The sequence below is a fragment of the Triticum dicoccoides genome, chromosome 2A (genome assembly GCF_002162155.2).
Source record: "Triticum dicoccoides isolate Atlit2015 ecotype Zavitan chromosome 2A, WEW_v2.0, whole genome shotgun sequence".
NCBI classification, from domain to species: domain Eukaryota; kingdom Viridiplantae; phylum Streptophyta; class Magnoliopsida; order Poales; family Poaceae; genus Triticum; species Triticum dicoccoides.
The window spans coordinates 181,287,614-181,303,217 of NC_041382.1; positions in this window are offsets into that span (position 1 = coordinate 181,287,614).

Genomic DNA, 15,604 nt, shown 5'->3' on the forward strand with positions numbered 1-15,604 from the left:
CTCAGCCATAGGTTCTATTATGTATGCCATGCTGTGTACCAGACCTGATGTAAACCTTGCCGTAAGTTTGGTAGGAAGGTACCAAAGTAATCCCGGCAAGGAACACTGGACAGCGGTCAAGAATATCCTGAAGTACCTGAAAAGGACTAAGGAAATGTTTCTCGTTTATGGAGGTGACGAAGAGCTCGTCGTAAAGGGTTACGTCGACGCTAGCTTCGACACAGATCTGGATGACTCTAAGTCACAAACCGGATACGTGTATATTTTGAATGGTGGGGCAGTAAGCTGGTGCAGTTGCAAGCAAAGCGTCGTGGCGGGATCTACATGTGAAGCGGAGTACATGGCAGCCTCGGAGGCAGCACATGAAGCAATATGGGTGAAGGAGTTCATCACCGACCTAGGAGTCATACCCAATGCGTCGGGGCCGATCAAGCTCTTCTGTGACAACACTGGAGCTATTGCACTTGCCAAGGAGCCCAGGTTTCACAAGAAGACAAGGCACATCAAGCGTCGCTTCAACTCCATTCCTGAAAATGTTCAAGATGGAGACATAGAGATTTGTAAAGTACATACGGACCTGAATGTAGCAGATCCGTTGACTAAACCTCTCCCTAGAGCAAAACATGATCAACACCAGAATTCCATGGGTGTTCGAATCATCACAATGTAACTAGATTATTGACTCTAGTGCAAGTGGGAGACTGTTGGAAATATGCCCTAGAGGCAATAATAAAAGCATTATTATTATATTTCCTTGTTCATGATAATTGTCTTTATTCATGCTATAATTGTGTTATCCGGAAATCGTAATGCATGTGTGAATAACAGACACCAACATGTCCCTAGTGAGCCTCTAGTTGACTAGCTCGTTGATCAACAGATAGTCATGGTTTCCTGACTATGGACACTGGATGTCATTGATAACGAGATCACATCATTGGGAGAATGATGTGATGGACGAGACCCAATCCTAAACATAGCACAAGATCGTATAGTTCGTTTGCTAGAGTTTTGCAATGTCAAAGTATCTTTTCCTTAGACCATGAGATCGTGTAACTCCCGGATACCGTAGGAGTGCTTTGGGTATGCCAAACGTCACAACGTAACTGGGTGACCATAAAGGTAGACTACGGGTATCTCCGAAAGTGTCTGTTGGGTGACATGGATCAAGACTGGGATTTGTCACTCCGTATGACGGAGAGGTATCACTGGGCCCACTCGGTAATGCATCATCATAATGAGCTCAGAGTGACCAAGTGTCTGGTCACGGGATCATGCATTACGGTACGAGTAAAGTGACTTGCCGGTAACGAGATTGAACGAGGTATTGGGATACCGACGATCGAATCTCGGGCAAGTAACATATCGATAGACAAAGGGAATAGCGTATGGGATTGATTGAATCCTCGACATCGTGGTTCATCCGATGAGATCATCGTGGAGCATGTGGGAGCCAACATGGGTATCCAGATCCCGCTGTTGGTTATTGACCGGAGAGTCGTCTCGGTCATGTCTGCTTGTCTCCCGAACCCGTAGGGTCTACACACTTAAGGTTCGGTGACGCTAGGGTTATGAAGATATGTATATGCAGAAACCCGAATGTTGTTCGGAGTCCCGGATGAGATCCCGGACGTCACGAGGAGTTCCGGAATGGTCCGGAGGTAAAGAATTATATATAGGAAGTGCTATTTCGGGCATCGGGACAAGTTTCGGGGTTATCGGTATTGTACCGGGACCACCGGAAGGGTCCCGGGGGTCCACCGGGTGGGGCCACCTGTCCCGGGGGACCACATGGGCTGTAGGGGGTGCGCCTTGGCCTAGATGGGCCAAGGGCACCAGCCCCTATAGGCCCATGCGCCTAGGGTTTCCCCCTAGGAGGAGTCCTAGTGGTGGAAGGCACCCCGAGGTGCCTTGGGGGGAGGGAAACCCTCCCCTGGCCGCCGCACCTAGGAGATCAGATCTCCTAGGCTGCGCACCAGCCCCCCCTGGCACCCCTATATATAGTGGGGGAGAGGAGGGACTTCATACACCAGCCCCTGGCGCCTCCACCTCCCCCCGTTACGTCTCTCCCTCGTAGTCTCGGCGAAGCCCTGCTGCTGTGACGCCCTGCATCCACCACCACGCCATCGTGCTGCTGGATCTTCATCAACCTCTCCTTCCCCCTTGCTGGATCAAGAAGGAGGAGACGTCTCCCGTCCCGTACGTGTGTTGAACGCGGAGGTGCCGTCCGTTCGGCGCTGGTCATCGGTGATTTGGATCACGTCGAGTACGACTACATCATCACCGTTCTTTTGAACGCTTCCGCTCGCGGTCTACAAAGGTATGTAGATGCATCTAATCACTCGTTGCTAGATGAACTCCTAGATGATCTTGGTGAAACGAGTAGGAAAATTTTTGTTTTCTGCAACGTTCCCCAACATAGCCGCCCCCTCATTGATTGCTTTGAATAGCAGCAGCCTATCATCAGCAAGGAGAAGGTGGTTAACAACCGGAGCCGTCGGAGCCACCTATACTCCCACAAAATGCAATGATTGAGATTACGATTTCAAGAGGCACGAGAGGCCCTCCACTGCAATCAAAAAGAGATAAGGGGAGATTGGGTCTCCCTGTCGAATACCCCTGGTGGGTTTAAACTGGTCCAGTTTCTCTCCATTAAAAAGAACTGAGAACGATACTGACTTGATCATGCCCATTACAACACCAATACATGATCTTGCAAAGCCAAGCTTGATCATAATTGCCTCCAGATATGTCCATTCTAGCCTGCCATAAGCTTTGATCATATTAAACTTCAAAGCACAATGACTATTAGATTTGGACTTACTCATTTTCATGAAATGCAGGCATTCATAGGCACATATGATGTTATCTGTGATCAATCTTCCAGGAACGAAAGTTGATTGTTCTTTGGAGATAATATCATGCAATATTTGCTTCAACCTGTTCGCCACTACTTTTGAAGCAATTTTATACAAAACATTGCACAAACTAATCGGTCTGAATTGAGTGAGGAGTGTTGGATTCGGTACCTTCGGTATTAAAACCAAAAAAGTATCGTTAATGCACTCCGAACTTTCTTCCCCCCTAACAATCTTCAACACCGCCTTAGTAATCTCTTCCCCACACACATCCCAATGCCTCTAATAAAAATGTGTAGGGAAGCCATCCGACCCGGGAGCTTTTGTGGAGAACATTTGAAAGAGCGCTAGTTTCACCTCTTCACTAGTGTAGGGAGCCCATAGAATATTGTTCGTGACAGCCGTGACTTTCCTAGGCACATGATCAAGCACGGCCTCCATGTCTGTTACTCCCTCAGATGTATACAGGTCTTTATGGAAATTTGAAACTAGGATTTCCAGCTCCGTCGGATCGTCCACCGTGATGCCCAGAGCATTAGACAAAGACTTGATCATGTTTTTCTTCCTCCTCATACTTGCCCGCATATGAAAGAATTTTGTGTTCTTGTCTCCCGCTGCTAAACATTCTATTCTAGATCTTTGGCGCGAAAGTACTTCTCCTCTGTGGTATAATTCCACAAGACGCTCATGAATTTTCTGCTCTCGGTGACTTGGCCCAGTGCGCAAAGGATCATCTCTCAGTCTCCCCAATTCACACTTCAAATTTGTTATCTCAGTTCGGACCGAACCAAACGTGGTTTTGTCCCATTGAAACGAACTCTGGGACAACGCTAGCAGCTTCTGTTTAATATCTTCCACTCGATGACTAGGGTGTCCCGTCAACCAGGTTGCCCGGATTTCATCTTTCAGACCATCACGAGACTCCCACGCTACTTCATATCTAAATACCTTTAGCTCTTGGCTGACAAGGGCCATTGTTGAGTTCAAGATGTATTGGACAGTGATCAGAGGTGGCCGCCTCCAAGTGTGTCAAGCTTGCATTGGGAAACGCAGTACTCCACTCTGTCGATGCTAACGCACGGTCCAACCTTACTCGTGTAAATGAACCTCCTGTTACCTTCTTCTCAAAGGTCCAAAATCTACCCTTGAAACCCAAGTCCATAAGCATACACACATCCACCATATCCCGAAAAGCTTGAATTTGGGCATTGATTCACTGTCCAACTCCTTCATGTTCATCAGGACAGAGCACTTCATTGAAATCGCCCATGCATAGCCAAGGGAGGTTGCTTGAAGAGTTGATATTTTTTAAAGTGTTCCATGTATGGTGGCGCAAATGAGTTTGAGCCTCACCGTACACTACCGTCATCCTCACGGGTCCCAGCCTAGTTCAGAACCTCCACATCCATGATAATTCGAGTAACCCAAAACATCTATTTTTATTGAATTATTCCAAAAGAGGCCAATACCTCCACTCCTTCCCACATTATCAATAGCATAAGCATGATCAAAACCTATAGAACTGGCTAAACTCTCTACTCTTGCTTTATCGATCTGAGTTTCTAGGATACAAAGCATATTAGGAGCATAGTTCTTCGCTAAATCGCGAAGCTCGCAAACTGTCGAGCCCTTGCCCACACCCTGATAGTTCCAACATATATAACTCATTGTGCCTGTCGGTGCCCCCTGAGAGCCTGCCGATAATGCATTGGTTGTAACAGTTGTACCATCTTCCCCTTCTCCGAGATGCTTTGACAGCCCCATCTTTGGTCGTTTGATGTTATTGCGTGGCGAAACATATACCGGGGGGAGTGGAGGCACCCCCTTTGGATTCTTATCTGCCAGAACAACCACAACCACGTTTGATTCTGGTGTAGGTGCAACGAGGCCAGAGGAAAAAACTTGCATGTTGTCCCGGGACACTCTTTTGTTGATGTTTCCGTTTTCCTGTTCATTGGCTATTTCTTCCGTCTCCAGATTGGCCACCTAAGCACCCCCATTGCCCAAGATGCTTTCAGTCGATGTTACATAAGATGGATCCAGAACCCTTTCCACTCCGACTACAGAAGGTGTTGCAGCTGCAGCATTCCAATTTGGTTCGTTCCTTTTAGCAGCAACATCTGCCATCCTCCTCATCTCCTCATCATGGTTAACAGGCCCGCCGTTCTTGACACCCTCATTGTGTGCTTCATATGCCGCTCCTCCTCGATGCATGCTGGTGTCACCTGTTCCACGCGCTGGGACGAAACCGCGGCCTCTCCCTCTCCCACCCCGAGCCTGATATCTACTTCCTGTAGGTTGTGAGAACGCTATCGGACGATGTTGAGCAATCATCCAACCACCCCACTTCTTGTCCCCGTCCTTCCAAACTCCATTGCCACACTCCTCGTATCCATGGCCCATCATGTCGCATACCTTGCAGAAAAAAGGGATCTTCTCGTACTTAATGACCAGCATCCGTGTGCCTTCCCCTACCACCGTCAACGGAGTGAAGCAGGTTAGGGGCTTGGCTGTCATAATCCTTGCCCGAACATTAACATAGTCCCCCTCATAATAGAGCATAGGCCGCAGCTGAACCTCCCAGACCTTGCCGATCATGCGAGCTAGTTGATCAACCACATGCTCCTATCGACAGAGATCAGGAATCTTGTGTATTTGAGCCCAGACATACAGTCCATCCAGCACCACCGCCTTAGGATCTGTCTTGCCATCATAATCCTCAATTATCATGTCGAGACCTCTGAAAAGCCAAGGGCCTCTATGAACTACATTCTTCCAATCTCCAAGACAGAAGAATTGAAAGATAAACAGATTCTCGCTAGCCTCCCGAAACTTTGGCGTTGGAGCTAATCCCCATATGAATTTCATGTTTTCAAAAAAAGGCGTGGCGCTGAAAGGCCTGCCAGTGTTTACTCGTGCGATCGCCATCCATCTAGCTTCTGCCGCGAATCTCTGGGCTTTCACCTCCCCGATGACCACCTCATCCAATTCCTCCTCCATTAGTTCCATGTTTTTCATCATCTCATCCAGATCAAACTCAGACTTCTCTCTCGACTTCGTAGAAGAACCCCCAGGAGTCGCCATAGTGACCGCCGAGGACCCTTGACTCCACAGACAAAGCACTGCCAAACTCCCTCGACGCCCCCACGGGGAGCGCCGGCTCGGTAACGGATAGAGACGGCGAGCCTCCTCGGCGATTGCCAGATCGCCAGAGGCGGCGCCGCTAACCCTAAGCAAGAGGGTAACTATGACCCCATACCTGGTTTCGATCATACAGATGCAGGACGGCTTATGCCCAAACCCTGCAAACAAGTTTGGGATGGGCTACAACGCGGCGTCAGCTATGCATTCCACCACTATATATCACGCTGATGCCATGAAATCATCAAGAACTTGCTCTCACATGTCCTAGACTGAAATTCGACTATGCATCATGGGTCACGCGGGAATAGTAGAAGGATAACGTTCATTCTCTAGCATTGCCTAATAACAATAGGCGAACCTATGTTGATATATACGCAAAAGAAAAAAAGTACGCTGATATAGCTTTTCTGACCGGTGAGGCTTCAAACCGTGTGATCGGATCGGCAACCACCGTGCGCATGTGATAACCTGCCGCGTGTTAATTGGATCGTGCTGAGCTCCCTGATAACCCACAAATATAGGGGATCAATTGTATCCTCTTTCGATAAGTAAGAATGTCGAACCCAACGAGGAGCTAAATGTAGAACAAATATTCCCTCAAGTTCTATCGACCACGGATACAACTCTACACACGCTTAACGTTCGCTTTACCTAGAACAAGTATGAAACTAGAAGTACTTTGTAGGTGTAACGGAATAGATTTGCAAGAATATAAAGAGCACGTAAATAAAAACTAGGGGCTGTTTTAGGTAAATAAGCAATAAAGTTAGTATAGCGAGTGTGGAAAAGTGGTGGTAGGAGTTGTGAAATTGTTCCTAAGCAATTGACTACTTTACTAGACCGATAGCAAGTTTTATGTGGGAGAGGCCACTGCTAGCATGTCATCCCTAACTTGGAATTCTATGAACTTATTATTGGAACTATTAGCAAGCATCCGCAACTACTAACGTTCATTAAGGTAAAACCCAACCATAGCATTAAGATATATTGGTCCCCTTTCAATCACGTATGCATCAATTTCTATGCTAGGTTGAAGCTTCTGTCACTCTTACCCTCCAATACGTAGTCCTATCAACATACAACTAACCCTATGGTGTGATCCACACGCGCGCTTATATGATGGGAACCAAAGGACAACAACATAACCACAAGCAAATTAAACCAATCATAGCAATTCACCAATTACCGATAGGACAACGAAAATCTACTCAGACATCATAGGATGGCAACACATCATTGGATAATAATATGAAGTATAAAGCACCATGTTCAAGTAGAGGGTACAGCGGGTTGCGGGAGAGTGGACCGCTGTAGATAGATGGGGGAAGGTGATGAAGACGTTGGTGAAGATGACGGAGGTGTTGGTGTAGATCGTTGTCGCGATGATGGCCCTAGCGGCGTTCCGGCGCCACTGGAAGAGAGGGGGAGAGGGCCCCCCTTCTTCTTCTTCCTTGACCTTCTCCCTAGATGGGAGAAGGGTTTCCCCTCTGGTCCTTGGCTTCCATGGCATAGGAGGGGCGAGAGCCCCTCCGAGATTGGATATGTCTCTCTGTCTCTCTCTGTTTCTGTGTTCTTGATTCTGGCCTTTCACCGTTTCTTATATTCTCGGAGTACCGTAACTCCGATTGGGTTGAAATTTTAACACGATTTCTATCCGGATATTTGCTTTCTTGCGGCGAAATAAGGGCACCAACCACCTTAGTCCCAAAGATAGTATAAAAAGTTGCCAAAAGTATATGAAACTTGTATAATATTGGCATGGAAAAATAAAAAATTATAGATACAACAGAGACGTATCAGCATCCCCAAGCTTAATTCCTGCTCGTCCTCTAGTAGGTAAATGATAAAAAAATAATTTTTGATGTGGAATGCTACCTAGCATAATCTTGATCATGTAATCTAATCATGGCATGAATATTAAGACACGAGTGATTCAAAGCAATAGTCTATCATTTTACATTAAGACAATAATACTTCAAGCATACTAATAAAGCAATCGTGTCTTTTCAAAATAACATGGCCAAAGAAAGTTATCCCTACAAAATCATATGGCCTAGCTATGCTCCATCTTCATCACACAAAATATTCAAATCATGCACAACCCCGATGACAAGCCAAGCAATTGTTTCATACTTTTGATGTTCTCAAACCTTTTCAACTTTCACGCAATACATGAGCGTGAGCCATGGACATAGCACTATAGGTGGAATAGAATATGATGGTGGAGGTTGTGTGGAGAAGACAAAAAGGAGAAAGTCTCACATCGATGTGGCTAATCAACAGGCTATGGAGATGCCCATCAATTGATGTCAAATGTGAGGAGTAGGGATTGCCATGCAACGGATGCACTAGAGCTATAAGTGTATGAAAGCTCAAACTGAAACTAAGTGGGTGTGCATACAACTTGCTTGCTCATGAAGACCTAGGGCATTTGAGGAAGCCCATCGTTGGAATATACAAGTCAAGTTCTATAATGAAAATTCCCACTAGTATATGAAAGTGATAACTCAAGAGACTCTCTATATGAAGAACATGGTGCTACTCTGAAGCACAAGTGTGGTAAAAGGATAGTAACATTGTCCCTTCTCTCTTTTCTCTCATTTTTTCTATTTTTTCTCATTTTTTCTTTCTTTTTCTTTTTTTGTAGGATTCTTTGGCCTCTCTCTCTCTCTTTTGGGGGGGGGGCTTCTTTGGCCACTTTTATTTTGATAACCTCACATGGGACAATGTTCTAATAATGATGATCATCACACTTTTATTTACTTACAACTCGATACTAGAACAAAGTATGACTCTATATGAATGCCTCCGGCGGTGTACCGGGATGTGCAATGATCTAGCATAGCAATGACATCAAAAAATGGACAAGCCATGAAAACATCATGCTAGCTATCTTAAAATCATGCAAAGCAATATGACAATGATGCTCAAGTCATGTATATGAAGATGATGGAAGTTGCATGGCAATATATCTTGGAATGGTTGTGGAAATGCCATAATAGGTAGGTATGGTGGTTGTTTTGAGGAAGACATAAGGAGGCTTATGTGTGATAGAGCGTATCATATCACGGGGTTTGGATGCACCGGCGAAGTTTGCACCGACTCTCAAGGTGAGAAAGGGAATCCACGGTACCGAAGAGGCTAGCAATGATGGAAGGGTGAGAGTGCGTATAATCCATGGACTCAACATTAGTCATAAAGAACTCACATACTTATTGCAAAAATCTATTAGTCATCGAAACAAAGTACTACGCGCATGCTCCTAGTGGGATAGATTGGTAGGAAAAGACCATCGCTCGTCCCCGACCGCCACTCATAAGGAAGACAATCAATAAATACCTCATGCTCCAACTTCGTTACATAACGGTTCACCATAGGGCATGCTATGGGAATCACAAACTTCAACACAAGTACTTCTACAATCCACAACTACCCACTAGAATGACTCTAATATCACCATCTTTATATCGCAGAACTATTGCAAGGAATCAAACATATCATATTCAGTAATCTACATGTTTTATGTAGGATTTTATGACTAACCATGTGAATGACCAATTCCTGTCAACTCTCTAAATAGATATAAGTGAAGCAAGAGAGTTTAATTCTTTCTACAAAAGATATGCCCACGCTCTAACAAATATAAGTGAATCAAAAGAGCATTCTATAAATGGCGGTTTTCTATGTGAAGAGAAACAGGCAATCCAAATTTCAAATGATATAAGTGAAGCACATGAAGCATTCTATAAAGCCATACTCAAAAGATATAAGTGAAGTGCAATGAGCATTCTATAAATCAACTATGGACTATCTCATACCAGCATGGTGCATCAAAGAAAAGTGAAAACTAAATGCAAAAGACGCTCCAAGATTTGCACATATCGCATGAACGAAACGAATCCGAAAACATACTGATGCTTGTTGAAGAAAGATGGGATGACTTCCGGGGCATCCCCAAGCTTAGACACTTGAGTCTCCTTCAATATTTACTTGGGGTGTCTTGGGCATCCCCAAGCTTGAGCTCTTGTCTCTCCTCCTTCTCCTCACATCAAGACATCCTCGATCTTCGAACACTTCATCCACACAAAACTCAATAGAAAGCTCGGTAAGATCCGTTAGTATAGTAAAGCAAATCACTACTCTAAGTATTGTTGAAAACCAATTCATATTTTTTTTGCATTGTAGCTACTGTAATATAACTTTTGCATGGCTTAATCCACTGATAGAAATCAATAGTTTCATCAAAACAAGCAAACTATGCATCAAAAATAGAATCTGTCTTAAACAGGACAGTCTGTAGTAATCTGAACATTCACTATACCTATCGTAATCCAAAAATTCTGAAAACATTAGGAAAAATAAAAAATTTGTATAGAAATACAATCCAAAAAGTTTCAGAACCGTTTGACGTTCCAGCCAAAGTTTCTGATTTGCACCGCACAAACCAACAAGCAATGTAAACATCCTAAAGGCAAATCTTGGCACATTATTCTTTCTTTTAAACTTTATAAAAGCACACAACAGAAATACATGACTCTCTAAAACTTCTGGGTTGTCTCCCTGGCAGCGCTTTCTTTAAAGCCATTAAGCTAGGCATATAGTGCTCAAGTAATGGATCCACCCGGATCCCAAGGTATATCAAAGCCAATTTTAATTAACAATGATTTGTGACTTAGCAGTGAGCACAAAGTAACATATATCATGCAACAACGAAGTCTAACTCTCTTCCTATCCATTGGCATGTCATAAAAGAACAATTCAAGCACACATAGTAAAGGCCAATGCATAGTATAAATCATTTCTTGCAATTTTATTATATTGGAAACATGGAGAGGCGGAGATGTAATAAAACGCAACCATCAAAATAATTGCAAGTAGGAGCAGCTGCACATGCATATTATATCTATCAAAATCATCATGTGTGGTAGTAAAACGCAACCATCAATATAATCCGTAATAAGGGCAAAGTTCTCCGATATAGTGTAGTCGGGAGAATTCAAAAAGATAATAGGACTATCATGCGTGGGTGCAATAGCAACAATTTCATGTTTAACATAAGGAACTGTCAGCGTTCTGGGAACGGGGGTCCCTAGACTTTCCTGCCTGCGGCCCGTGACGTGGCTAAGCCAGCAGGCCGTACGGCCCATCTTCATCAACAAGGCATCCAAGACCCTCGCGAGGGGCCAAGCCTCGCCAGGCGGACGACACGAGACCTCCTCTGGAGTGGCCTAGTCGGGCAGGCTCACAAGGAACGGAGATATCAAGGCGAGGCGAACCTCACGAGGCTCTCGTGACGTGAGCCATGATGATCGATACCAGGCGGGCGCCAGCGCGCGCAGCGTCCTTGTTTCCTCTTTGGTGCTAAGGAGGCCAGTGCAGGCGAGGAGTACCGAGGCATCAGGCAAAGGTTGCCATATTGGTGCAACAAGACCAAGACCATAAGGACGGTAAGAGGAGGTCATCGTGGAGCCCAAGACGGCGTCACCGCCAGAGCCTTTCGCAAGCGGAGACCACCTTTGTTAGGATGGCTTGTACTAGTTGTCCCCCTTCGAATTTGCCCGCCGTTGTTGGCTCCCTTCCTGCTCAATATTTGGGAAGAGGACCAGGGCCTATGCAAGTAGAGCTAGCCACCACCGCGCAGGGGGGCGGAGGAGAACAAGGGACGAGAGCAAACGGATTGAGCAGTTCATCCAGCGCTCACCCACACAAGTTAGCCAAGCACAAGAACACCTCGACCTGAGGAGGCTGTTCTTCCCCTTGTGTTGATCATCATCAGCCCAAGAGGCAATCCACCACCACCACACTGGAGTAGGCTATTATACCACAACGGTGGCCTGAACCAGTATAAATCTTGTGTCTTTCTGTGTTGCGAGTTCGTCGAGTTCGTCCGCGAGATCTTAGCGAGCTAGGGCGTAGATCGGTGGGAAAAAAAGACTTCGCGCGCACCCCAGTGTTCGAACCTTAAGGGTCTGCCGGAACCCCACATCCGACATTTGGCGCGCCAGGTAGGGGTGCGCCGTAGCTTCCCTTCCATCAGTTCGTCGCTCTGTCGCTCCATCGTCTCCATGGCGGACGCGCGTCGTGCTCGAGCTGAGCGTCGGGCTGCCCTCACCGCCCACGTTGCTCAGACGGCCCCCATCGGCGGGCCACCTCGTCGTTCTCCGTCTCCCGCCGCCAACGCTGCCACCGGCCCGGTGGGGAACGAGCAGCAAGCGTCTTCGCTGCATCCTTCGGTACGGCAGGACGGTCACACCGCCACTCCATCGCTGACCCCGGCCGGTTCTTTGTCCCATGCGTGCCGCGCTCCCATGGAGGTGCTGGCCGCACTCCTCACCGCAAACAAACTCCTGCGCTACCGCCCAGTCGACGACCTCTACGAGGAGTGGCTCGACCGCATCGCCGAGCTCATCCGCGCCACAGGGGGCTCCCCGGCGTCGTCCCTCTCTCTGCCTCACCCTCAGCCGGCCGCGGGCGACGAGGCCCAAGGCGCGCCTCCACCACCCCAGCCCAAAGATGGTGCCTTGGCACCAAGGTGCGCGGCCCCGCGGTGTGATCCTCCACGCCCGGTGCCCGCGCGCGAAGAGATAAGCTGCCAAGAAATCCCTCGGTTGCGAGGAGCTGCACCCGCGCTTCCCGCGCCGCCTCGTCAAGACCACGCACCGCCCGCGGCGGCGCCGCCCGGGCCTCATCAAGACCAAGCTCCACCTCCGAAGCAGGCCCCAATAACCACGGTCGGCTGCCGCGCCTTCACCCCCGAGCTGCGCAGTGTCGCCTGGCCAGGCAAGTTCAAGCCGGATCTGCCTCCTCGCTACGACGGCACCGCCGGCCCCGCGGAGTTCCTGCAGCTCTACGAGCTGAGCATGGAAGCAGCCAACGGCGACGAGAAAGTCATGGCAAACTGGTTTCCCATGGCTCTCAAGGACGGGCCTTGCTCCTGGCTCCTGAACCTGCAGCACGGCTCGATCTCCTCCTGGGACGAGATGCGCAACCGCTTCGTCGCCAACTTCCAAGGCACTCGCAACCGCCCGCCGGCCGCGGGCAACCTACGCCGCATCAAGCAACAACCAGGGGAGACCCTCCAGAAGTACATCCAGTGCTTCAACAACACCTGCCTCAAGATCCCCAAGGTCACGGATGAGGCCATCATCTCTGCGTTTTCCGACGGCGTCCGTGACGTCAAGATGAAGGAAGAGCTCGCTATCCACGAGGAGCTCTGCACATCTCAGGAGTTGTTCAACCTGGCGACCAAGTGCGCAAGAGCTAAGGAGGGGCGCCTCTCTCTCCTTGAGATGCCAGCTGCGGGCACAGAGGAGAAGAAAGCCAAGGCCAAGGATGTGAATGCTACCTCTTGAGCACTGTGTTGGTTTTTCCCCGAAGAGGAAGGGATGATGCAGCAGAGTAGCGTAAGTATTTCCCTCAGTTTTTGAGAACCAAGGTAGCAATCCAGTAGGAAGCTACGCGCGAGTCCCTCGTACTTGCACAAAACAAATAAATCCTCGCAACCAACGCGATAAGGGGTTGTCAATCCCTACACGGCCACTTACGAGAATGAGATCTGATAGATATGATAAGATAATATTTTTGGTATTATTATGATAAAGATGCAAAGTAAAATAAATGCAAAGTAAATAGCAAAGTATTGGAAGATTAATATGATGAAGATAGACCCGAGGGCCATAGGTTTCACTAGTGGCTTCTCTCAAGAACATAAGTATTCTACGGTGGGTGAATGAATTACTATTGAGCAATTGACATAATTGAGCATAGTTATGAGAATATCTAGGTATGATCATGTATATAGGCATCACGTCCGAGACAAGTAGACCGACTCCTGCCTGCATCTACTACTATTACTCCACTCATCGACCGCTATCCAGCATGCATCTAGAGTATTAAGTTAATGAAAACAGAGTAACGCCTTAAGCAAGATGACATGATGTAGAGGGATAAACTCATGCAATATGATGAAAACCCCATCTTGTTATCCTCGATGGCAACAATACAATACGTGCCTTGTTGCCCCTACTGTCACTGGGAAAGGACACCGCAAGATTGAACCCAAAGCTAAGCACTTCTCCCATTGCAAGAAAGATCAATCTAGTAGGCCAAACCAAACTGATAATTCGAAGAGACTTGCAAAGATAACCAATCATACATAAAAGAATTCAGAGAAGATTCAAATACTATTCATAGATAGACTTGATCATAAACCCACAATTCATCGGTCTCAACAAACACACCGCAAAAAGAAGATTACATCGAATAGATCTCCACAAGAGAGGGGGAGAACATTGTATTGAGATCCAAAAAAGAGAGAAGAATCCATCTAGCTAATAACTATGGACCCGTAGGTGTGAGGTGAACTACTCACACTTCATCGGAGGGGCTATGGTGATGATGTAGAAGCCCTCCGTGATCGATGCCCCCTCCGGCGGAGCTCTGGAACAGGCCCCAAGATGGGATCTCGTGGATACAGAAAGTTGCGGCGGTGGAATTAGGGTTTTGGCTCTGTATCTGATCGTTTGGGGGTACGTAGGTATATATAGGAGGAAGGAGTACGTCGGTGGAGCACCAGGGGGCGCGCCTGGGGGGTAGGCGCGCCCCCTACCTCATGGCCTCCTCTTTTATGTCTTGACGTAGGGTCCAAGACTCCTGGGTCTTATTCATTGAGAAAATCACGTTCCCAAAGGTTTCATTCCGTTTGGACTCCGTTTGATACTCCTTTTCTTCGAAACCCTAAAATAGGCAAAAAAAACAGCAATTCTGGGCTGGGCCTCCGGTTAATAGGTTAGTGCCAAAAATAATATAAAAGTGGATAATAAAGCCCAGTAATGACCAAAACAGTAGATAATATAGCATGGATCAATCAAAAATTATAGATACGTTGGAGACGTATCAAGCATCCCCATGCTTAATTCCTGCTCGTCCTCAAGTAGGTAAATGATAAAAACAGAATTTTTGACGCGGAGTGCTACTTGGCATAATTTTAATGTAATTCTTCTTAATTGTGGTATGAATATTCAGGTCCGAAAGATTCAAGATAAAAGTTCATATTGACATAAAATTATAATACTTCAAGCATACTAACAAAGCAATTATGTCTTCTCAAAATAACATGGCCAAAGAAAGTTATCCCTACAAAATCATATAGTCTGGCTATGCTCTATCTTCACCACACAAAGTATTTAAATCATGCACAACCCCGATGACAAGTCAAGCAATTGTTTCATACTTTTGACATTCTCAAAAAAAATCAATCTTCACACAATACATGAGCATGAGCCATGGATATAGCACTATAGGTGGAATAGAATGGTGGTTGTGGAGGAGACAAAAAGGGGGAAGATAGTCTCACATCAACTAGGCGTATCAACAGGCTATGGAGATGCCCATCAATAGATATCAATGTGAGTGAGTAGGGATTGCCATGCAATGGATGCACTAGAGCTATAAGTATATGAAAGCTCAACAAAAGAAACTAAGTGGGTGTGCATCCAACTTGCTTGCTCACGAAGACCTAGGGCAATTTGAGGAAGCCCATCATTGGAATATACAAGCCAAGTTCTATAATGAAAAATTCCCACTAGTACATGAAAGTGACG